Source organism: Mytilus californianus, unplaced genomic scaffold (assembly GCF_021869535.1).
Source record: "Mytilus californianus isolate M0D057914Y unplaced genomic scaffold, xbMytCali1.0.p SCAF_10, whole genome shotgun sequence".
Lineage (NCBI taxonomy): Eukaryota > Metazoa > Mollusca > Bivalvia > Mytilida > Mytilidae > Mytilus > Mytilus californianus.
This window is the reverse complement of record NW_026262582.1, coordinates 28,653,769-28,680,491: the sequence shown is the minus strand read 5'-3', so window position 1 is coordinate 28,680,491 and position 26,723 is coordinate 28,653,769.

The window sequence follows — 26,723 nt, the reverse complement described above, 5'->3', positions numbered from 1 at the left end:
GAAACAATGCAAACACAATCTCAAGCAGATGAGCTTTCCAGTAAAATTACAAAAATTGCTGTTACAGTAAGTGCTGTCTTTGCATTAAGTTATGTTCCTTTGTTTGTTTTAAAGTTAATAGCTGGTAGCTTCGATCAGGAAAAGTTGAATGCAACTGAATTTTCAGCGCTTAAAATATTTGAACGTTCGTATGCATTTAACCACGTCGCCAATCCGTTCATATATGCATTTTTTGACAATCGTTTCCGACAACAATTCAAAGTACTAATTATGACGATCTTCTGTCGGGGTCGCACACAAACTCATAGTTCTAAAGAGGAACAAACTGGGACAAGAACGAGGGATACCGGCAGTACAACGGTTTTATAGTTGAATTTTTGTTCAAATTATAACATAAATGGAGTTTTTGAATTCTCTGCTGGTTCCTGATAAACGTCTTACATTTCAACGAACCTTACTTAAAACTATATTAAGCAATGACTTTAATATTATAATTGGTTAAAACTTTTTATACATACAACTACAGGGTCTTAAAATCTGACTGTGTTTGAGTTTGACGGCATCTCATTTTTTCAAAACACTATTTCCAAATCAAATTATGTTTATTATTATTATATCGATTCCCTTATTAACGCTTTAAAATATGATTACCTTCTGACCATTTTCTGTCTGTATTAAGAATTTCTGCACTAATCTCTATTGGCATTGTACTACATCGCACGTTTTCAACACCATTGATGGTATTGCTTTATCAAAGCAACGTAGAAGTACTGAGGCCAAGAGTTCAAGATGTTACTGATTAAAAAAAATCGTAATCAGCAATTGATCAGCCAATTTTATTTAATTTTCCGATTTCAAAATATCTATGCACTTCCACTAATCTAGATAGAAGTTACAGTGTCGAGTAACACCAAATTAGTTTAACTCCATTGCATGTGTGTGTGTGCCTGTCCTTGGGGGGAATGTCGTCAGTAGATGTAGCACTCTATTCGTATGTTTTGTTTTGTCTGACGTCACTGTTGAATGTACACACACCTTGTCTATCAAATAGAGACAGGTTATATCCTTTAAAAAGGCTTTGACCTTGGGGAGCTTTCGATGTCTATTTCTGCTAAACTGTTTGGATGTTAAAAAAAATGTCTCCTTGATGTTTCAATTTGAATTGCATAATGTTACATTTTTAATTTAGTTTATAGTTTTCTTCTATATTTATGCACTTTGGTGGCCAGATAACAATTACAGTACTGTTATGTTGTATTTGTGAAGTAATAAAAAAATATGTACATTTTCTTCGTTTATGTGGATTATTGAAAACAAATATAGACTAATACACAAATGATTTCTACTTAGCCTATATATAGCGAATATTTTGGAACGCTACTTTTAAGATAAACAACCTATGATAAATAGATCAATTCAATACCTGGTTTTCTGAAGATTCCTGGTAGTTTGATTAGTATGATTTTATTTAATTCTATGTTAGATGCGAATTTCAATTCTATATACGGTACTAGTATATAATATACAAAAAAGGATGACAGGAATCCTCAAAAAAATTGAACAGGACAACTGACCAGGAGGTTATTTCCTGCTAATTGTATAAACTAGGTTTTGTTGTGTAGGTCATATCGTCCAGAAAGTTGGCAAAATATACTTTTTGCATAACAGAATAATAAAATATATTAATGTGGTATGATTGTCAGTGAGATAACTATGCACCAAATATTAATTAACAAGGATGTAAACAACTACATGTCATCGTGTGGCCTTCAACAATGAGCAAACCCCATACATTACAGTAAGCTATATCAGATCCTGGAATAACAAAATCCAGAGTTATTTTAAAAAAGGTTAATTTCCCTACTTAAGTTACTCATATCAAGGAGCATGCAGTGATAAGTATATAATTTTTTACATTATAATATAGATAGTTAAAAATTTATCACCATTTTGAATTTATTAGTTTTACAAATACTTGTAATACTGATTGGTTAAAGGTATATTGTAAGTACAAGCTAAAAATAATACATAACGCATATAAAATATAATTACATCTTTCAATACAAAACCCATTGTTATATGTAACATTATAAGTACGTGCTGTGACAGCAAAGAAATGGATTGCTTTCATATATCAAATCATTCAGTGATGGAATTGTGCATAAATTTAAAATTGTCAGACGTGGATTTAGCAGACAGCATAGGCCTCTGGTAAATAAAGGCAACAGTAGTATACCGCTGTTCAATAGTCATAAATTGATTAAGCGAAAACAAATATGGGTTTCAAACTAAAACCGAGGGAAACACATCAACTATAAGAGGAAAACAACGGAACAACAGAAACAATGAACAGCAACAAAAACAAACGCAAACTTACATAGAAACGGACTATTAGATAACAACTGCCATATTTCTGACTTGGTACAGGAAATTTTAAGATAAAAAAGGTGGGTTGAACCTGGTTGTATGGCTAGCCAAACCTCCCGCTTATATGGCAATGTTAAAAATACCGCTAAAATGACAACACTACGTGACAGGAATACAGTACAAAAAAACGCAAGAACACTCAGAACAGAGAAATACATAATATAATAGTAAATAACAACATGTAAACCGCAGAATTACAACGGACACCTCCCATGAATTTACGACAGCACACCAGGACACCACAAACGAAACTTAACTAAAATTTGCTATTTAAAATCAAACATTTCTGGACCAAATTTTACTGCAATTTCAGCTTTAAAAATAGAGCTGAGATTGAACAACTAACTCGTTTATTTCCTACAAGTAGGATTACCTGATAACTGTCCATAATACGTGCATACCTTACAAAAGTCTATATTTGACCTGATCAAGAAACGTTAAATTAATGCTGGAAAATTGTCTTGGTCTTTCTGCTAGTTTTTAAAGTGGGGACTTTCAAAACAGAGGAAATGTCAGACTACGACCTTATTTATAAGACAAAATAACGATGAAAAAAATGCATTGTACACTGAAGATTAAAACGAACATAATTACCCTGAAAAGCAAACATGAAACATTATATTATAATACATGCAACAATCTATATCCAAATATTCCAAACCCTCTCTTCTGGAACCTATTTTACAAAAATGTCTGGAGTCCTGGAAGGCGTGTCATGTCCTTCGCAGTTTGCAATACTACTGCTAAATAGAAATATGCAACACAGGACAAACTTAGATTCTCTGAAAGATTGAAAAAAAACAGTTCCTGTTCCACGTTTGTATAAGTCGGTTTTATTTGTGTCTAAAATCCATGTTTACCATATCGAATCTGCAAAATTGGTTATCTTTCACATGGCAACTAAGAAGAAACTTTAATATAAATCCGTCTTATCAGAAACCTTGAACGCTTTATATAATGGCTCCTGTCGCTTTATTTCCTTACTTATATGTGTTATTTAAATAGTTTAACTGGTCTACTTTAGAGACAAAAATCACGAACTCTTTCCTTTTATCTTAAAATCGTAAGTTTATTAAACTGTCTTTACGATTTGTTTCTTCAATCAAAAGACATACATTTTTGAAGGTATATATACAAACCTGGAGACAAAGGAATGGTGGTAGTAGATTAACTTCCTTGAGCTATCAATACTATTTGTTTTCTCGACTTGTTCAGACCCCCTGTGCTGTACAATACTTTAATGGAATTATCGATAAAGAGCAAAATAACTTACGTGACATATGCTACTGAATATTTTGTAAATGCATGTATAACGCAATAAAATTTTTAACATTCCTAAGTTATCAATTGTATAAATCTGCTTCTACTGCCCCCTCTAATGGCATACACAAATGCAAATATTGGCTGCTTGTGTAAAGCAGTGGGTACTCTCACAACCATGTACTGTAAATTCAGAAATTATTGCGATGTTTTTATTATTGCGCAAAATGCGACAGGGTTATAATCGCAATAATTTAAACTCGCATTTTGAAATTTTTTGTATGAATTAAACAGGATTTTTCTCAATATCGCAAAAATTAAAATCGCAATAATAAATGCACGCAATAATTTCTGAATTTACAGTATTCAAAAGCTGGAGAATACAATCAGGAAGACCTGTTTCAGCATGCAGTTGTCCTTTCGGGAATATTTCAAGTTTTTTCATAACAAATTTTATGTATTGTCTGTCAACTTGTTTTAAAAGTACTAAGCATTCACTCAATATATTTGTCTATTGCTGTGAATGGAGACATTAAAAGAATATCCACTATACGCATCACTGCTCCCTAAACCGGTATATCTAACAATGCAACCAAACTTGTTGCGAAAAGTTCGTTGATAAAATAAGCCAGCTTGACTGAAACTTTCTTTGATCTTCCATCTATATGGTCATTTTTGGACTCAGTGATGATCTTAACACTTGCCATTAACGGGCAAATATCTTCTGTAACACGATATTGGAGGTCAGTTTCAGACTGTAACTCAAGTTTTCCCAAAACACAATTCCGATAACCGGAGTTACAGTAATCCCTCTGTGAGACTAATACAAAACTTCGAATCGTCAATCCTTGTCCTTTCTTAACACAGGTGTTAAGACGCCTTCTTTGAAAATCCTGCGGCACTTTCCTTGTTTTCAGTATGTTTTTGAACTTAAGTTAATTAAAGTTTCCATAACTTCTTTACTGTATTTTAGATGTTCTGTAGATATTACGAATTCATCCTGTGATTTTTCCAAAATTTAGTTTAACAATAGAGTTATTGATTTCTGAATCACAGTAAGGTTATGTAGTAGATTTTGATAGATAGAATACTTGAGGGGGTGGACAGGTGTAAGGGAACATGGGAATCAGAGGGCGGGAAGCGGGAGTCAGGGGGCGGGAACCGGGGGAAGAGGGGGAGTAAAAATAGGTATATGCTGGAAAAGTTTTTTGACCGATTTTCGTCTGGGAGTAAGGGGGAGGGAATTGGGAATCAGGGACCCCCTATCCACCCCCTCATACTTGCTCTACTGGATTCTGAAGCACTTTACAGAGGTCCAATATAAACATAAGGAGATGTGGTATGATTTCTAATGAGACATTGATTGATTGATTGATTGATTGATTGATTGATTGATTGATTGATTGATTGATTGATGAGTGTTTAATGCCACTTTCAGCAATATTGGCTATTTCACGACGGTCAGTTTTTATTGTTGGAGAAAGCCAGAGTGCCCGGAGAGAACCACCGACCTTCGGCCGAAAAACTGACAATCCTAGTCAACCAATGAGACAAATACATACTGACATATGTGTTGTCTTTAGGGACGCTTAGATCTTCATAATTATGAGCAAATGCCCTCTAATCTTCAGTTGAATAATCAAATTCCCAATTTAATTCCATACATGGTGTATCTATTCCATTATTTTCATTATTTCTTTTATACGCCGGTAGGAGGAAACCTCGATCTGAGTGGTGGAAGAAAGTGTTTTTGTTCCCATAATCTTCTGAAATTCCAGTTTAACCTCTTGAACTAGATTTTTAAGTAGGCTATCATGTTTATTAAGTCTTGTCGTCAGTTCCAACAGAGTAAAATTTCGTGGGTATCACGATATTTCTGAATAATGTCGTAAATTATGTCTAAACTTTCTATACATTCATAGCAAGCGCTGCTCCAGAAAGTTGGAAGGTATATATTTATTAGACAGAAATAAATATTAGCCGATACCAATATTGCAACTACTCGTTCATTACCATCTTGCTGTTCCACAATTTTGGCCGGGTCCTCGACCATTCTGTGTCCTTGGGGAACTGTTATATATAAAGGACACAAATACATTAGTTATGTTGATATATTTGCTCTGAACATAAAATAACGTCGGCTACCCGCATTGACAAGAAACATGAGAGCGAGAGTAACTATCAAACCGAGAACTGAAAGACCCTTTCAAATTCCGGAATGATACATATACCGGACTGTGAACTAGCAATACTTATTAATATCGAAAATTAGATATCGACAATGGATACGCCCGATTGTCCTCTTGGTTATTTTAATTTTGACCCATCAGAGGTTCATTTTAACATGACAGCGAGTGTAATTTTCATGGTTTGACAATATTCTATAATGATAGTCTTTATCATAGTCCCATAAGAATTGCTCTTGCATTTCCCCATTCCAATCATCTCTACGTTGAGGATCATGTCTGGAGGTTTTGGGTTGAATCCGATCTCCCGCAAATGGATATTTTTGTTCATGCATGGTGGTGTCAGACCAATTTCCGATATGTGAGTGGATATTCTATGGCCTACTTTTGGTGATACCTCTGATGTATCAAATAGACAGTATGGAAGTTCTATGTCAGTTTGGACATTGTTAGCATATAATAAATCTATTTTTAGAAATTAACCTGTGATAATATAAACGTCGTCACAAAAATACGTCACTTTTTGTGGCGTTGATCCATTCATGTGACGCGCAGTTTATACTTCGTTTGTGGTGTCCTGGTGTGCTGTCGTAAATTCATGGGAGGTGTCCGTTGTTGTTCTGCGGTTTACATGTTATAATGTACTATTATATTATGTATTTCTCTGTTCTGAGTGTTCTTGCGTTTGTTTGTACTCTATTCCTGTCACATAGTGTTGTCATTTAGCGGTATTTTTAACATTGCCATACAAGCGGGAGGTTTGGCTAGCCATAAAACCAGGTTCAACCCACCATTTTTTTTCTTAAAATGTCCTGTACCAAGTCAGGAATATGGCAGTTGTTATCTAATAGTCCGTTTCTATGTATGTTGGCGTTTGTTTTTGTTGCTGTTCATTGTTTCTGTTGTTCCGTTGTTTTCCTCTTATAGTTGATGTGTTTCCCTCGGTTTTAGTTTGTAACCAAGATTTGTTTTCGCTTAATCGATTTATGACTATTGAACAGCGGTATACTACAGTTGCCTTTATTTATCAACTTTAGGGGTTTGGGTTTCGCTCTTATGAGTTTCATAACAGTCTGACTCAGATTTCACGCTGTTGACGATCGTTCTTTCAAATACCTGTTCGTGATTATCGAAAGAAGGCTGAGAATTCTCTACAATTGAATTTACATTTGTAGGTATAGAGTATATTGTCCCTGCGAATCACTGCATACTTGAAATGTATATTGCATATGTACCTTGTTACTGTAAACTACAGATATTTGGTATTTATTATTCACAGCAATGGCTGTGTGTGTCACAAGTGGTCGTTTCTGAGATACAAATGACCTGTGTTCACTTAGTTGTATCTGTGGCAAATATGAAGTAGTTTTGGAAATAAGAAGTAGTAGTTTGATTGTATCTCCTTGCCTGACTTGTATATTGTCTATTTACATATTATGCATTGTTGGGATTTGGCGGTTATCATTGTTGAAGGCTGAGTGTGACACATTAGTTTGTTGTGGCGATATAAATGATTATGTTGACGCACTTGCCAATGACGTAAATTGTGCAAGTGTATTGGATTTTGATCAATGGTTGACCATGCGAACATCCAGTATGCAAAGGGAATCCACCTGGTGTTTGAAATACAGCAGACACCATTTGGCTTCCTTGTTAGCAAAGCGTTGATTTATTCAGATTGTTGAATATGAGCCATATTAGCTGGTATTTGTTGCTGTTGGTAAGTTATGTTGTTATGAAGTGGTATGCTAAAGGGTAAGGTATGGATGTTGTAGTGCGTACGGAGCACATGGCGATGTCATTCTAAGCTTTAGACCAATTTGAGTGGTCATTGCTGTATTAATATTCATGTTTTGTATAGTTTGATTCTTCAACATTCTTATTATGTTTTCAATCAATTAATCCCTATGTAAGCAGTGTGTACCGGAATTGCTGTTCCATTCACATGTATATTGAGATCGACTGTGTATATGTTGAGTTGCTGCTTTCATTTTTGCAATTGGTATTAGTTTAATCCTGAGTTCCAAATTGTTTGTATGTGTCTATGACATTTTTAGTTGTTTTATCTCATTCTCTAAATTCAGTATCATATTTTATCTGATTATTCAAAGGGCCACTATCAGCATCTTTCATCTTGCTTGTTGTTTTTTGTTACTATGAGTTGGTTTATATTACTCGTTTTGCTTTACTGGTGCTGTGAAGGTATGATTGTCCGGATTTGCACCAGTTGAATTTTCAGTATCAAAAGAACTAGGGTTGGTGTTATTTTTAGATTGGTCTTTTTTTTTTGCAGGGTTATATGCTTTCAAAGATGGTTGACTTATCTGTATTGTTCGCCCTGTACTATGTGTGCGTACATTCTGATCGCAATGAACGTTAGAGAGAAAGAGAATATTTAGCGGAATCAATTGTGTATCACATCAAATTTTTTCAGACTACATATATCTTTGTATATAAAATAAGGAGATGTGGTACGATTGAGTCCAAATGAAGCGGATTTAAGCAACTATTTGTGTTCATTAGTTTAAGGAGACTATAACAGTTCGGCATTGCATGTAGCACATATGTAGCCATTGTTTTTGTCAGTTTTGTCAACTGAGTCGGATATTACCCTGCATAAATAAAGTGTAACCAGTTGTTACAATTATCGCAAGCAATAAACTCAGATAACACTGGTTTTAATCAATATCCCTGCCTGAGTTTCAGTTGCACCTTGTTCCTGTATAGAAATCAAATCATTGGAACATTGTTCCTTGGTACAAGTAGATAATGTATTAGTTTTAGCTATAGATAAGGTACTCTTTATGGGAGGGCAGTTTTTGACATTATCTTTAAAACAATTTGGAATATAAGTAGAGGTTGTTCCTTTGAGATCATGGAGCTGTGATGAGATTGTCTGATTAATTTTATCTTGAGAACTGAACTGCTGTCTCATTGCCGAGCAAAGCTCGTGAAAAATATCATTGATGAATATGTCTATATGGCTACTATTAATGTTCATTGTATGATGACTACCTGCTTGACCATTATTTTTTCGATTCAACACTTTGAGACAAGCAAAAACTGTAAGATTCGAGTTGTCTTTTCCCTCTTCAGTATATGACTCATGAAAGTCAGAAGATCTAAGAATGTTTTGTATTTATAATTTTGCTAGTTCATTTGCAGCAGTACTAAATTGGCTTCATCTTCAATTCTATATGCCCCTCCTTGCATTTATCTATTTTCTTAGAGACTTTGGTTTTATTCAGAGTATACATTTATATTGAGTAGCTCTATCATTAGAGTGAAGATTACTTTTTGACAGGGATTTGGCATAATGTCTGGTCATTGATCGGGACATCTTGCAGATATGACAAGGACACAACCTGCCAGAACACTGATCAACCAATAATATGTTATTTGTATTTAAACATTAAAAACATGCAGTTTGAGGTTAAAAATTTATTTACACACTACAAAAATGTATGTACACTACACAGGATCATAAATAAATAAACATTCTAAAATGTCTGTGCTAAAATAGTAAACAATTTTATGAACAGTATGTGACACAACCCTTCTCTGTAGTGGTGAGTCTAAAACATAATTGATAGAGCAAGCATATATGTTGCCCTTAATAATAATGACTAGAATGTTTCATGCTACACCAGGGAAAACTGAAGAGGACATGCTGGTGGGACGTCAGTTTGACTGTACAGGATGTATACAAACATAGTCACTTCCGGTCAGAAAAGAGACGTTCAATCTGATGCACTGTGTTGGAAGGGTGTCTTTCTGCACGTAAAAGGGATCCTTTTTTAAAGTTAGTTGGCCTATTGCAATACAAATACTGTACTTGTACGCAAGTTACCGTCTTTTTCTTGTGTCAGTCCACATTCTCTCCCTTTATCCCAGTCGACTTTCTAAGCAGACGCCATCTATTACCTTCATGGTGTAATATGTTATTGTGCTGCATTTTTATGAAATACTTGCCACTGAACGTTTAGCAAACTGAGTCCCAAGTAAGCAATTACCATCTGTGGGCGTAAATTGGAATGCATTATTTCTGAAACTCTTTCAGAGTGAAAAGAAAATCAGCGTTCTTTTTTAGATTTTTTTTGCCTCGAATGACATATGGACCGTACTATACCAATAAGACCAAGTTTTGTTTGACTGATTGAAGGTTCAAATGAAGATGCTTATTGCAGTAACAGTTTGTGTGCGAACTATGTTACTGAACCAATTATACGATTAAAAAGCAAACATGAAATATCAGTGTATGTAATGTGCGAATCCTAAAATTTCATTTTTACTGTATCCGTGATGAATTTCTGATGTAGAATGATAAATAAACAGACGACAAATTCAAGATTTTTGAATAAAATAAGAAATAATATATAATGTGTACTGTTTTTATAAATTCATGATATAGGTATGAGATGCGGACGGGTTTTCATCGCGCCTACAGCCATCCATGTGCAAAATTGATACACAAATATATAAATATTAAGAATAGTTCACGAACAGAGCGTGCAAGAGATTTAAAAGTAGCAGTTAAGTTTCATTTGCAGAAAAATGTACCTTTTAACATAATTATCAATGTTGTTTAACTTAAAACAGGTTTTGTTATTCAGCTTGTTGATATTGAATCAAACTCCACTATGTTGTTTTCGTTATGCGGTTCATGTTTACTGTCGAATAATGATACTAGACTTTCATTTTCACTGTAGGGCGATTCATTTCTATTGTATATGCGATGCATTTTCACAGAAGGAAATTAATTAAATTTCATTTAATAAAGTCTTAATTCAGCTGACTCTCTTACAAAATTTGTGAAATCAGAAGAATTGATTATATATGCATACTTAGTGAGTGAAAGTCTGAGGTAATATATCAATAAATTCCTTATACATGGTATTTATTGCTAATATAGTCAATTCTATTTTCTCAAATAATTTTTCCTGATCTATATGTAGGATAAAATTTATTCTTTCCTATGACACGTCATCATTAAATACATATATCTTGGACAGTTAAGCCAATGCACGTCACCGGAAAAGCAAAGTTTCTGTTTCGGTCAAATCTACATCGCATACTAATATATTAAACGTCATTAGAGCTAATTTCCTAATTCCTGCTAATTAAAAGGTGTGGTTGGCCTTGATTGTGTAAATGTGACCTACGCATTGTAATTAAGATTGAGCAAACGTTTATATAAACAAAGCAAGCAAGCCAACCAAACCTTTAAACTACAAGTGTTAGGAAAATAGCTCTAATAGATGCATTTGAGATAACAAAGAGGATTCACAAAACGATCTTCATTTCACGATTGAATGAGTGCAAACGTTTTCTTCTTGCACAAACAATTGACGCTTGGATGACTGGATAATTGATATTTATCATGCCATTTTGTATAAATCTTATACAGTAAAGAAAGTTCGAGCAACAGTCGAGTCACCTTAAATATGCTTGAATTTCTTATAAGTCGGTGTTACAAATAAGCCAATACGCAATTGTGAGAATACAAAGAAATATTGAAAACAGTTTATTGTTACATTTTTAAATGGTTCTATACCACGGGGTTTAACCGCCATACAGTTGATTCCGGACGTTAATCGCTACATCGCGAAGCAATGTTGGTAGATATACCGTTCTTGTATTTACACCAAAAACTATTTGACTAACTGTTCAGTTTAGTATTCAATGTTTATGAAAACAAAGTGTATTGCTCCTGGCAGCATTGTATATCATTTATATTACATGAACACCATGTGACTATTTTAAATAGAAAGGTCTGTAAATTACTTGTAAACATCGCGAAACAAACACTATGTGTAACTCAAACTTGATTAAACTACAAATAGAGCATAGTTGGTTGGCTCTTTCACTAAATGCGACCGTGTATTTTGTGCTTTGTTGTTGTTAAAATACATGTACATAAAACTTTTCAAAGAATATTCGTCGTAGAAAAACGTTATATTCATGGATGACTTGTTCTGCTTCAGTAAATTTTCGGATCCATGACAAGCTAATAGCAAACTCACCAACAATATTTGAGTATTCATGATATGAACGTGGTTATACCCGTGGATATTCAAGTAAGCATCTACGATTAGCTTGCATTTCAAATTGTAAATATCATCAATATTAAAGTCATTTAAAAACTATTTTCAGTTGTTGTATGTCGAATAATCTTATAAAACGACAATGAAAATTCATCGCACTTCCAAAAATTCCACATCAGAAATGATTGCACTTACAGTGATAATTCATCGCATCTATAGTTAAAATGAATTGCATTCAGTAATCAATATTATGGATTCTGCTGCTTAAATAACACTTTTTTGGACTTTAATCCTGTTATTATACATTAAAATGTTATATTCTTATGAAATTCTGTTAAAACATACATTCAAATCTATTATTTTGTATTTTCAAAAAGTAAACAAACGCAGTTTTCCCCATCATCCTATATTCTACAATAGACATACTCGCATACAACAGTGAAAATGAACTAACTGGATTCGCACTTTAGATACACTGAATATGAAGTTATATATACATGGTAACTTGTAAGTGTCATCACGGACATAATTAAAAATAAAATAAATTCATATAATATACAATAGATAGCCTTCAATTCTGACCAGGTTAAGTACTGACCCAGTTTAGTTTCAGGTAAGATTTAAAAAAAAAACAAAAACGGACGACGGACAACGACGGAAGCCAAACATCGACAAAAGTGCACATTGCGTTAAAGAACCAGTAAAATATATTTATTGCGACCTTCGTAAACTAACGTGGAATTTGGACCTTCTGTCAAATATATTTATTTGGACAAATTCTTCATGCTCGCTTAAGAATAGACTCGAGTTCATTAAATTATTACCTATTCCTTCGTAATTTAGTAGACTCCCTAAACTGTCTTTGTGGTGATTTAGAAACAAATTCTCACTTCCTGTTATCTTGTCCAATATACACCGATTGAAGACATGAACTTTTATCTTCCGTTTCAGTCCTTCCTGTCCAAGTTGACACCAACTTTTTGGCTCAACAGTACTCTTAGACGAGCAGAATAGCCTTTTATTTAGTTTGGTGCAGAAATACATTATCAAAAACAAACGTTTTAGCCCTTGATGTTACTGCTTCATCATCCAAAATGAACCCCAAGCATTTCACACTGTAAACATTGCAAAATTTCATTTTTATTCTTTTTTTCTTTTACATTTTTCACCTTTTTCAAATTTATATATTTATTGCAGAGCATGACAACATTTATACTTATGTTTTGATCAATAAGTGCATTATTTGTATACTAGGAGACAGATTTGTAAAAGCAACTTTGCTTGTTTCTGAATCCTAGATATTTATTTCAAGTGTATGTTATATTTATAGCATAGTATTCCGAGTAAGACAAATAAACTTTCGAACGCGTAGCATGAGAAGTTTATTTGGCTAAAGAGGAAGGCGTTGCTATAAATGATTTGTGACATGAATGACACGCCCATGACAGTCCGTGCAGGAAAAAATCACGTTTGGCGGGAAGATCTAACAAAAACCCGCATGATTCTGAAGGAAGCGATGATGGCAGACACATTTTCTCTACCCTCGGAGTCTCTACTAGATTGGCTTGAAATTGAACATGTAGAAAGCGATGATTTGGTTCTCTCTCAGGTGTGTATTAAATTTTTTAATTGAAATAGAATGATTTACGCTTATTGTCATGTTGAGGTGTTTTAAACACAACTATTTGTGGCATGGACACCCTTTTTTTTGCCAAAATGTAAAAAAAATGTTTTTATTATTCCATATGTACAATTTACTACAATATTAAACTTATACCAAGTCTTAAAAATCCATAACCAGTCGATTACAATACCTTTTCTACTATCTACACGATCCCCAAGCGAAAAGATTTGTTTTTACCTTGGGCCCCAAAAAAGGGGGTCCATGTTCAAAATACATGTGCTTTTAATCGGAAATCGGTAAATTTTTACTGTGATGTGATGTCATTTATATGCCCCATATTGGCCCTTTACTTTTGGAAATATAATTATTTCATTCTTTTAAAACGATTATTTACTGTCTTGCAGTTTCTTCAAGAAGTCGAGGAAGACATGTCGTTAGCCAACGCGTCGGCAACAATAGAGGATCAAGAATATTAGACTGTCTTAAATTCATCCAAATATTGAACCATTTTATAACATGAGTGTTTCTCAAGCTGTGGATTATTACCACTTGGGCACATTTGACCTAGGAGATTTCTTGCTAACCGACTTCAAAGATGAGGATGTCGAACCGGTGCGTTTCACCGCACCCGTTTTAGATGAGGATGTCGAACCGGTGCGTTTCACCGCACCCGTTTCAGATGAGGATATATAAAAGCTGATATCGTCACAAACAAACGCGAACACCAAAAAGAATACAAAGTGGTCTATTGGTGTTTTTAATGAATGGAGAATCGCAAGATCTAAACATGGCGATAATATTGCTGACATACACATGCTTGAAGCTGCCGAAATGAACCACTGGCTACAACGTTTCGTGATTGAAGTGCGTAATAAGAAAGGCGAGGAATATCCCCCCAAATCACTCTATAGCATAATATGTGGATTATTGCGCTATTGCAAGGACATGAACGTGAATGATAATAACTTTCTTGACGAGAAAGACTTGAGATTTGTTACTTTCAGACGCGTCCTTGATTCTCGGATGAAAGAACTGTTATCAAAAGGGTTCGGAACAAAAGTTAAAAGAACTGATCCTCTCAGTCTACAAGACGAAGAAAATTTGTGGCAAAAGGGGGTTTTTGGAATGACGAATTCTGTATCGCTCCAGCATACTGCTTTTTTCTATGCATGCAAACTTTTTGGTTTGCGAGGACGAGATGAACACCGGAATCTAGACTGTTCCCAATTTGAAATTGGCACTGACCAAACTGGAAAATACGTGCGCTTCATAGGGAGGAGTACAAAAACTTTCAAAGGAGGTTTATCCCATCTTAGTCTGGATAACAAGGATATCAAACATTACTCCGAAGAAGGTAAGACATTAATTTGTAATTTTTAAATGGTTCTTAATGTTGCTTAAATATATATATATGGCCATATATATATATATATATATATATATATATAAAAGTAAGAATATGCTGTATAATTGCCAATGAGAAAACTCTCCACCACAGACCAAATAACTTGTATATAGAAGTTAACAACTATAGGTCACCGTTCCATCTTCAACAATGAGCAAAACCCATACCGCATAGTCAGCTGAATACCCATATTTGATTTAATTGTCAGTACTTTTAACAGTATGTTAAATGTCATTTTCAACCCATTACAAAACAGGATTAAATAGATATGGCGATATTAAAGATTATATCCAGTTTTCACATGTTCTGTGCATGATAAGTTTTATTTGTTAATTTCATGTTGCTTTATTATTTAAAATGTAACTATAAGCAAGTAATATTCCTAAGAATATTGTGTAATTATGTATATCCTATATGTTAGTTTTATTTTTAATAATTTGCCGTAAATGTAAAGTAAAATATTTCAGGGACGAGATATTTTCTGACATCTAGTTTTATTTTTAAATCATCTATCTGTAAAGTTGATTAACTTTTCTATTACCATTGTAGATCTTCGATGCATTGCTACACATTTTCAGAAATATTTAAAGGCGCTCGGTAATGATGGCATCTTTTACCGTAAACCACTCGAGGGAAATTCTGAACAAACTATTAGATATGGAAAGCAGGCTGTTGACATTAACAAAGTGGACCTTTTCATGAAAGAAATTTGTCAGAAAGGTGGTATTCAGGGCAACTTTTCAAATCGTTCAGGCAAACGTACATGTGCGACTCAACTATACCAAGCAGGAATCGAGGAACAGGAGATAATGGGCAGAACGGGGCACAGATCAAATGCTGTCCGCAACTACAAAACTTCAAATGAAACAATACAGAAAAAGGTTTCAAATGTGCTTAATCCGCCTCGAGATACCACCGAAACTGCAGTGGTGCCCCTTTTCGAGGAAAATGCTGGTGATGAACCGACTTGTGAAAATACGAGTGTGTTAGCCATCCCACCGATTAAACGTCAACGGACCACACCAGAAATCCTTAAAGACGTTACAAATACTAAAGGGGTAGTTCATTTTTCAAATTGCAACTTCAACTTTCACTAACTTTAAGCTCTGCATTTGAAAAAAAAATATTTTTTTTTTGGGGGGGGGAGGGTTTGCTCATATGTTTCAAAAGTACAAACTCATATGTTTCAAAAGTACAAAGAAATTTGTAATTTTTTTCGGCTCTATCTTGAAATAAATGCGTAGACATTACATTTTTTTGGTTGTCTGTCTGGCGGAGAAAACCTACACAGATTTAAAGATTTGTATTTTATTATATGAAATCTAATAAAATTGACATTTGTGTGTGTGCTTTTTTGTAGGCGTAATCTTTTCCTAAGGAGGCGGAGCTTACCCATGCAATATTGGTTAAAGTGTTGTTGGTTATTTCATGGCAGTTTTCCCATTGAGTTATATAGGCCCATGTGACCTTTCATGCAATATTATTTGGTTGCTTCAATTTAGAGCATACATTTTGGTACGTGCTTGTCGTCTCTGTGTTATTCCATAAAGAAATCAAAGGAAAAAAGAAGATTCATGTTACAATATATTGTTATGTGAAAATTTATCTGAATAAATATTGTTGAAACTAAATATATTTAGATAAAGTTAACGCATAAAAAAGAAAATTTGGTGCAAAAAAGCGAGTTCTAGAGAAGGTTCAATATCAAAAACGAATTTTAAAAATAAATTATATCATTGATTGACTTTATTCTGCATAATCGGTTCCTTACCTGTGCCAAACATTCTGTTATCTGCAGTAAATAAGAAATTTAACCAGATCTATTTCTGAACTAATAAATCTATAAATTGCGGAACACTTCAAGTTATATAAAAATATCTTTGTTTATATTGTTTGATATTTATTGCCTCCTAGGGTAATATCAATAACTGCATTTATGTTAACATGGAGACGAATGCATGTGCAGTATGTTATTTAATTCCATTACAAGTGGAAACGTTTTCAATTTCGTGGTTCAGGGAGTTCCTGATGAAACTTAATGCAGAATGCTTAAAACTAAGAAGATTCAATATTCTAACGTGACTAACCACAAGATGTCTACAAATTTCAAATACAGGTAGAGTTAGACTGTGCAGAGTTTTGAAACTATTTAAAGTGTATTTTGCTGCACAAAAAGGCGGTTTACATATTGTAAACAATGCAGTTGCGTGAACATTTAATTTTTTTTTTTTGGGGGGGGGGGGAGGGGGGTTAATCTATTTCCGATTCTTGTTTCTGAAATTCCAGCATATTTTACGTTGTGAACTTGTAAAATGCAAGCAAACCGACTACGTCGCTGATGCAGGCATGTTAATTCTAATTTCTCTAGACAAAATGTGAAAGTATATACGAAACACAACTCATAAATATAAAAATACAGTTTAAACTAAAAACAAGATCATATTAAAGGAACCACAAAAAGATACTAAAAAGAATATTTTTAATGGACATCCAGGGTTATTTACAAACAACAACAAGGAAAGTATCATTCTTTTTTTTTTAATAATAACAAGCCCAAAAATGCAATGTTAAGTTTATTGCTTTCTTTTGGTTTTCCTTCCAAATCATTTCGACACTGTTTTTTTAAAGTTTATGTGAAAGAAAGAACAGAGACTATATGTATATATATAAAAGAATAATTAAACCACATGATTATGACAATAAAGGCTAGGTCAATCGAAAATATGAATATCGGACTTAAGTTGTAGTGAGCCAACATCTAGAGTTCAACATAACGTTTGCAACAAAACAAAGTGTCTTAACAATGTTAAACACTAAATCGCCCCAAATTTTGAAAGGTTTACAATAAGTTTAACAGAGATTAATAAAGACATGACTTTTAATCTTACTGGTATTCCCTACGGGACAAAAAAAAACATTTAGATATAACAAAATACTACCACTGACTTGGTAAAGGCTAATGAACATGTGCCGGCTATAAACTTTTGTGACAAACGTACATAAACGTTTACATGCATTTGCAAATATTATTGACTTGACATTTTACAAAACCGAGTTATCTTCCTTTTAACAGAAAACCTTCAAACTTATGGTACAAATGACTTAATTATCCCACTCATTCATATCATGGGCGCCGTGATTGGATAATAAAATATTTGTATGTTTATGTTATGTATAAAGGTCTTATTTCATCGTAATTAATTTCGAGTTCATGCTTTGTTTTTTTCAACGAAACATGTTTTCAATCGACCGTTTATGATATTTTATGATAGGCGGGAAATTTGAAATACCACTGAAAAATGAGGATATATTGGAAAGGGACAGCAATTTAGCCTTGCAACAGGACACCTACGGTCCCCTCAAAGAGTTGTTGCAAGAGTTCTTAACGTGCAGAGAGCGTGACACACTCTCTACACGAGGCATCGGATTAAACGTCCCCGTGGCTGTGTATTCACCAATATTTTTACATTGAAAAGCTGTTTGGTCTATGAGTACGATATATTGTATATAACTGTCGGCATAAACACTTGTAGTAGTCACGCGATTTAGACATTATTGGAAACATAATTATTGATATCGTGTAAAACAACACCAGTTTATAAAAGTTCAAGCAAAACAGCAAAGAAAGAAAGCCGAAACAATATGACATCCATCATAGTAGTTCTCTTGTTTGTATCTATTCTGGCGACATATGGTGTTCAAGGTTCCTGTCCTCCAAGTATTGGTAAGTCCAGCAAATTCTACTTGATACGTGGACTTGATATCAGAATGATGGATTATAGGTAATAAGAAAAAAAAACATTCATACTATTTCTGTATTTTGCAGGAAATGACGTGTTTGAAGACTTAATCAATGTCATGGTGAAAGTCAAGTGTCAGCAATCAGGTTAGTTTTACTTTCTTTTATTTATTTATCGTTTGTCATAATAATAAGTGCAATCAAAACTAGTGTAGACCAATCCTGTTATAATCGAATGTTCGAATAAAATCAGACGGGGAAGTCGTTGTAGCACTTTTTACCATTGAGTGTTGATTTTCCTTTGCCCCCGTTTGACTTTAATCAAACTTTTTTCCGACGGTGAAAACGTCTGTTCATGATAACTGTGAAAAAAGAATATGCTTATTTATTCCATGTTTATTCTCATTATATCTCCTTTTTCGTAAATGATTGATTGATTTGTTGGTGTTGCTTTACGTGACAGATCAGAGTCTTTGTAAATAATAAAATGCAGTTAATTTCATTGGTCTCAGAGCAAATATTTATTTGTAACCGGAGGTATTTTTCTGCTAATTTTTATTATAATAATGCACAATTTATATAAGAGAATAGTTATAAAAAAACTTACATCAAAAAGGAAATAGCGTTTGGTAAAATAAAGTTTGAATTAGTTGCTTTAGTTCTAAAGAGTGACCTGCAAAATCTTCTATTCTCAAGAGATATAATACTAGTAATAAATTGTTGAATATATAAATCTGCGACTGTATACATATATTAATGCATAAACGCCTTATCTTTTACAGTCAGTCAGCCGAGTGTGCAACCAGCTTTCTTTGCAACTTTGACTAAATCCGTTCGACTTGGTACACATGCTGTACTGAAACTTGATCGTGTAGTGACAAATATAGGAAAAGGATATGACGCAGGCTCTGGAGTCTTTAGAGTTGGTAAATCATGATTGTATGAATTTGCTGCTAATTTCATCTCGAATGGTGACAACTATCTCGAGTTAAATTTAATGAAAAATAACGATTTCGTAGTAAAAGGTCATTCAGCAAAGGCTCATGGTACAGCAGGTTCACTTCAGGCCATATTACAAGTGAGTAAAGGAGACAGCATTTATCTCCGCAATCCCCGGAGCTACGGTGGAATTCATGGAGACAATTATGCTATGTTTTCTGGTCATTTTATTCAATAAAAAATATTCTTCAGTTTTATTTCATGCATCTTTTGTTTATTTCTGTCGATACCTATACTTTGGCATTGCACAAGATCATGTTTTTTCTCTGACTGTTAATGGCGTTTTCACACTAAATCCATTGAACGTTGGATGTGTACTGATTGATATTAATTTTGTTCTTGGATACATGATTTTTTATTAGTTGTTATTGGCTTTGAACTAGCTTTCAGTAACTAGGAGTACTCTGATCCGTACTTTGTGTCATTAGTGTTTTTGTAAGTTGTTTTGTGCTTTGTTTTTATCTGATAAGTTAAGCCCTTTTCAACTGATTTTTAAAGTTTGTTCGTATGTTGTGCTGTTACACCACTGTCCCAGGTTAGGGGATAGATGGGCGCCCTCAAACATGTTTAACCCCGCCACATTCTGTATGTGGCTGTCTCAAGTCAGGAGCCTGTAATTCAGTGTTTGTCATTTGTTGCTGTATATCATATTTGTTTTCCGTTTTTGTTTTGTACATAAATAAGGCCGTTAGTTTTCTCGTTTTAATTGTTTTACATTTGTCATTTCGGTGCCTTTTACAGCTTGCTATGCGTTATGGGGTTTGATCATTGTTGAATACCGTACGGTGACCTATAGTTACTAACTTCTACGTCATTTGGTCTCTGGTGGATAGTTGTCTCATTGACAATCATACCACATCTTCTTATTTTTATATATACAATTATGTCATATGATTGCTGAAAAACTACACTCGATGCACTTCTGCAAGCAATACTGTCTGTCGCCGTCTTCTCGAATTCATCAAGACGAAACTAAACACCATTTGATAAACTGTTTCAACAAAACATGCAGACATTTTGATGGCGTGTTGTACCTAGGAGAGGCAACAGATACCAAACGGACATTCAAACTCATAAGTCGAAATAAATATGATAACACCAAGGCAAAAAGCGGAAAAGACCAAAAGACAAACAACAGTATACAAAACAGCATAGAAAACTAAAGACTGAACAACACGAACCCAACCAAAAATCAGGGGTGATCTCAGGTGCTCCGGAAGGGTAAGCAGATCCGGCTCCACATGTCCAGAACACTTCTATTAAGTACGTCCATTATTCCGTTTTCATTTTCAAAATTATAAAAAAGGAATGATGAAATTTTTCATCATTTACTATTTAAGTATTCAAGCTGTACCAAAATATGTATCATGAATATTGCACCAGAATTTACTCTTATTAAATCCAACGTTGAAAGTTGTCTTTGTCCTGTTTTAGACCATCTTATAAGGTTTTTCACAGTACGTAATTCTAGTACCAAAATTTATGACAAACGGGACGACTTTTCCTCTCCTAGTTGATTATGTCCCATTGGCTTAATTCTTCTTACGGAGTACGCATTCAGCGTTAAAGAAAATGTACATAGACGAAAGTATAAATAAAAATAAGGTCAAACATGTTTTTTTTATAACAACAAGTGTGGACACATATCAGTGTGGATAGTATGTTTGGATAATTGACAGTGTTTTCCGACAAAAAGAGTTTTCTATGGGTTTTTTTCCTATGTATCTACATGTATGTTAAACTGTGTTCCACAGTGACAGCCATCCTAAATGTCAGACCAGTACCAAACACTAAAAATTAGCAGTGTCGTTTATTCAATATTTGGTTTTAATGTTCAAGATTGTCATATGCATGGAGGAGACACTATTTTTATGGATTACCAAATGATTCTGTTAAAATATGTTCCACAACTTTTACTTTTGAATAGCAGCAAAAACTCAAAATTAGTAGAGGAACACATTAGGAACATTTCTGCATGATGTGATTTTATTATGTGAGATGGTTTCTGAGAACCAGTATGTATGTACTTCTTGTATGCTTCTATCTATGTTCCATTGTGGTGGTCGTTTCTTACTTTGGTTTTGAACTTTTAACAAAAAATGTAAATTAGTTAAGGATCATCCCAGTATCATTAGTGAAATATTTCTTTAAATGTTCGAAATTGTTTCTTAGAAGATGTCTAACGTCTAAACAGTTCTAAGTAATTACAATACCGGGCATGACAATTGGGCTAGATGAGATAGGAAGTACACTTCTGTTGTGTTATTTTAATTCTTTCTTTGAAAATGTCTGCTTCCTTGACTCTCCAAGGCCTGGTTGAAGTTATATAAAATAATATTTTACCAATATAAAAATAATTTTAATAAGATGGTAAATCCACTTTATTTGTTTATGATTCTTTATTTCTAGAAATAAATTATGACAAATAGTGTCGACTTAAAAAAATATGAACTATGATTCTTTAGTATTTGAAATGAAAAAGGTTCTGCAAAATTATTCTTGTTTCAATGTTTTTTTTATGTGGATAAAAATATAAATGAAACCAGTAAGATACAATGTTGTTGTATAAAAATGAATAGTACTGTAATTAACATTAACACAAATTAAGAAATTAACGAATGAGTGATAAAAGATGAACAATGAAAGATAATTTTAGAAATCGACTAGGCCTTGTGAGTTTCGTCCTTTTACATAAATAAACACATGTATAAATGAATGACCATTTGCACTCAGGACTCTTCAGTAGTCAGTACAGATGGTTAAACAAGTGTTACAAAACCACCTAGCATCATATTGCAGGTAGCAATGCTTGGTATATTTCATATATGTGTTTTTTTTATTTGGCGATCTGGATGAAAAATGTTTGGTTCAAATGAAAATAATTTCCCTTTAACTATTTATGTTACGTGGATGCTGCTTCAGTAATTCCTTGTGTTGACAGTTTCAATCATCTTACCTTACAGTTCATATGTAGATGTGGGTTGTCTGTTTACAAATCTTAATTTCACAAAGAATGCATTTGCATAACAATGAACTGAGCTCAATGTAAAACACTTTAATAATACACTTAGACAGAGAGCTCAATCCAGTGATATACTTTGTTATACCGGCCCTTCATGAACACCGCTAACAAACATGCCGAACTACATGGATCGGAGGTCCTGAAAAAAGATATGACAATTAATTCTATTATATGTACCCTGGTTATATCAGTAAAAATTAAAACTTATACAAAGTTGTGATAAAATAGTCAGTACATTGCAAGTAGTTGTCGCTACATGCACAAATAAATATATGCTGAATGCCCCCCCCCCCCCCCTTTTTATAATAAGAACAAACTTCCATCTTATCATAGTAAACAGGTAAACAAACATCTAAAGCTATCAAATGTTTTCAGTGTCTATTACTGTCACAACTGAAGCAATATATATACATGTACATGTATATATATATATTAGTACATGTATTTACCTCAGTGTGAACATGCTGAAATTGTGCCAAAAAGTTCTCCAAATATTATACACTGTTATATGGCTGTATGCAAGATTTCACACTTACATCAATATTTATAGGAGTGAAAAAGTTAATATATATATATACACGAAGCTGGTATGGACGAGTGGACTACATCTAGGTAAAGGTCTATGCAATTTTATACCACAATCAGCAAATAAGTTTACAATTGCGGCCTACATGCATTATACTTGTGTGTAGGGTTTTGCGGTCTACCCTTTTTTTCATGACTCATAATTCAGTGGCATAGCTACAATTGACACAAAGCACTTGCATGCACACAAAAAAAAAAACGAAAAAAAATTATTGAAAGAAAAAAATTTAAGATAGATGAAGATTGAGAGAGAGAGGGTATTGATAATTTTATCCTGACTTTTCCATATTTTACTTTCAGTAAATAAATGTTGTGGTGTCAATAAATTTATTTTTAATTTCGGAGAAGACATGCCAATGAAATGGATGCATCAGAAGCAACAGCTAATCTGGTTAACACTCCCAGTATGGAGTCGAAGTATTTTTTTCTTACATCTTCCAAATTCATTTCTTTACATTTTATGCATAAAATAGTAAGGAGGGGGATGAAATTACATGTAAAAAAAATACTGGGTAATGAATTTTAAGGTAAAGTAATGATTTGGTCCAGTTGAAAAATGTTCAAAATTAGTATGCCTGAAGCTGTCAAACTGAATCATAGGTCCCCTTAACATAAAACAAAACTGTCCGTATTTTGAGTTAGAGCTGGTAAATTTTTCTATAACTTTGATATAATCTCCCATAAGTAGTACACTGTATTTGAGTTTCATAGTACTATATAAAAAATATGATACATGTAAGTTATTCGAAAACAGCACACAAATTTCGGTATTCCCTCACTTCTTATTCTAGTTTACCCCTACAATATTTGATATATGAAAGCGTCCAAAACAGGATGTCCCAGGCCACTAGTCCAAATAATTAGACATGTTAGAGGATGACCATTTGATTTTCTGAGGGGGGGGGCGGAGGATTTTTTGCGAATTGACTATTCCTTTTCATCTGTTGGTACACATGCTTATTTTTTTCCAAGGATAGGATATTCATTTTCAAGGAAATTCATTTTCAAAATCCTCCTCCCCTCCCCGATAATAAAATGGTCGTCCCCTTATGATGTCTGGAAATTAAGGATATTCACAACGCTGAAGCCATTTTTATACCTACATTTTTATGTACCATTGTTCATTTTGTACCTTTGTTTTTGGGTAAAAAATTAGCCATAGGCTAGTGAGAATTTCATCTCACGTAATAATATAAGACTAGTATAAATACTTATAAAGAATAAAACTTATATAGGTGTGCGCAATTAACATGAACTTTACTTATACGGGTCCCAGTTCTCATTATTTAAAGCTGACTTATAAAAGCATTCAAAGACGTCACTGTTAAATCTGACAGTCAGACAGGTTATTCTACTGATCTACCGAAACCCAATTTCACTGACGACTAGAAATGTTTGCATAAAAACAAATTCTTACCTTTTCTATGACTATGATGCAAAATATTTCATAAAATATCCAAAAGAAAGGCTGCAGTCTTGTAACTGACTGCTCCATAGGCTTACATGCAAAACAGCTGGTCTTTGAAAATTTAAAAAAAAAAAATGCTACATGGAATTTTTTTTTCATATACATATCATGTATGTAGTAATGTGAAATTGTGATTTAACGAGAAAAAAGTGCCTCATGCCACGAAGAATAAAATGTTATGAAACCCTGAAGTCAAAACTAAATTTTTATACGTGTGCATGCAAAAAAAATGTTTTGGTAAAGGGGTCTAAATACAGCACAAACAACATTTTCCAAAAGACCAAAAAAGTGACAAAGTATATTATAGCAAAACGCATTTGACTAGCAGGTCGAACAACGGATGTTCTTAAACCCTGCTGACATATATATATATTTCTGTGACTGCATCTTACGATCCTTTACTACAGATAGTTTAGCTAATCTGCAATCAATTCCATCATCATGCCTAATATATCATGTACTGTGTTACAACTCTAGATTCTACTGACGAGGAAAGGTAACACTAGGCCACCGAAAGCTGAATTTCTAGTTCAGTCTAGGTGGCCGAGTGGTCTTAAGCGCTGGACACAGTGCAGGCGGTGTTGTCACGATATCCCAATACCATGAGTTCGAATCCCGGCGAAGGAAGAACAAAAGTTTGCTTCCGCAAATTTGCAGATTTAACATGGTTGTGCTGATATTTAGAGTAATTATGAATATAATATGTGTTTTCAGTCGTGTATCACCTTGGCATGGATCTGTCGTAGAGTTGTCACTTGTTTAGACGTACTTATATATCTATATATATATATATAAAAAAAACGGGCAACAACACTTTGGTTATGTAAGTACTGGATCCAGGCGGATGTAATATAATATCAATAGATCATAGTTAACAGTACACAGCAAATAACTGTAAATTTTCAACCTTAACCAGGCCTTTTTCAAACAAAAAACACACAAAAACACTAACTAAGAAGTCTAAAACTAGATGATGATATTGACATTGTAAACCATGATGGAAGAAATGTAAAATGATACCCACAGGAGACTGATAAAAAAAAAACATAAATGTGTTTTGTAAGTGAGTGTATACTAATTCACTCGGTGATAAACAAGTGAAATTGGTAGATTAAAGATAATAAATAGAAATAAAACAAAAGGAGACAGTAAAATTATTACTTCAAATGATCTAAACAACCAGAGCTCAACACTTTAGAAATAAAGTCGAAAAGGGAAATGTTATGACATTTTAGGTATTTTATAATCCTGAACTACATCCATATTGAACAAATTAGAAATAGCATATGATTTGATAAGTAGAATGGAAGCAACAAAACTAAAGTGGTCATTGGAATAAGAAAAAACATTGTCATGATCCTAAACTTCATTCAATTTGAACAAACTTGCAAAAGTATATAATTTGATTAGTGGGATGGCAGCACCAAACTAAAGTAGTGAAAGAAAAAAGAAATAAAACAATTAAATATGAAGGTGAATCAATTGAATAAGTCACACTAATATTTTTTTGTTTTAGGAAGATGCAAATTATCTTCTTTCCTATTAAGGCCTTCCCCCGGCAAAGTTCTTAATTTTTGCTTCCAAAATTTTTCTTTTTCTTGCCTTTTTTCAACTGTCCACGATTTATTCTGCTCAATAGCAACAACTGCCATATCGGTCCAATTGTGGTTGTCCAAGTTGAAGTGTGTCGATATATGACGTTCTCTGATTTACAAGTCAGATTTTGGAAAATCTTGTAGCTGAAACTGGTCACCGAACTCTTGAACGAGGTTGTTGTTTCAGTATGAGGACACAGTAAGCAACGTTTGTCCTTGCATGTGGTAAATGAACAAGGAGTGTGGGACTTGGGAAGCTTTGATCTGACGAGTAGGTCCTTCGAATTGTTTGGTCTGCGGAAAGATATTAAAGGTGGCTCTGGGAATAGCTTTTTCATTCTAGCAGCCGAGTGTAAAGTGGGCATATGA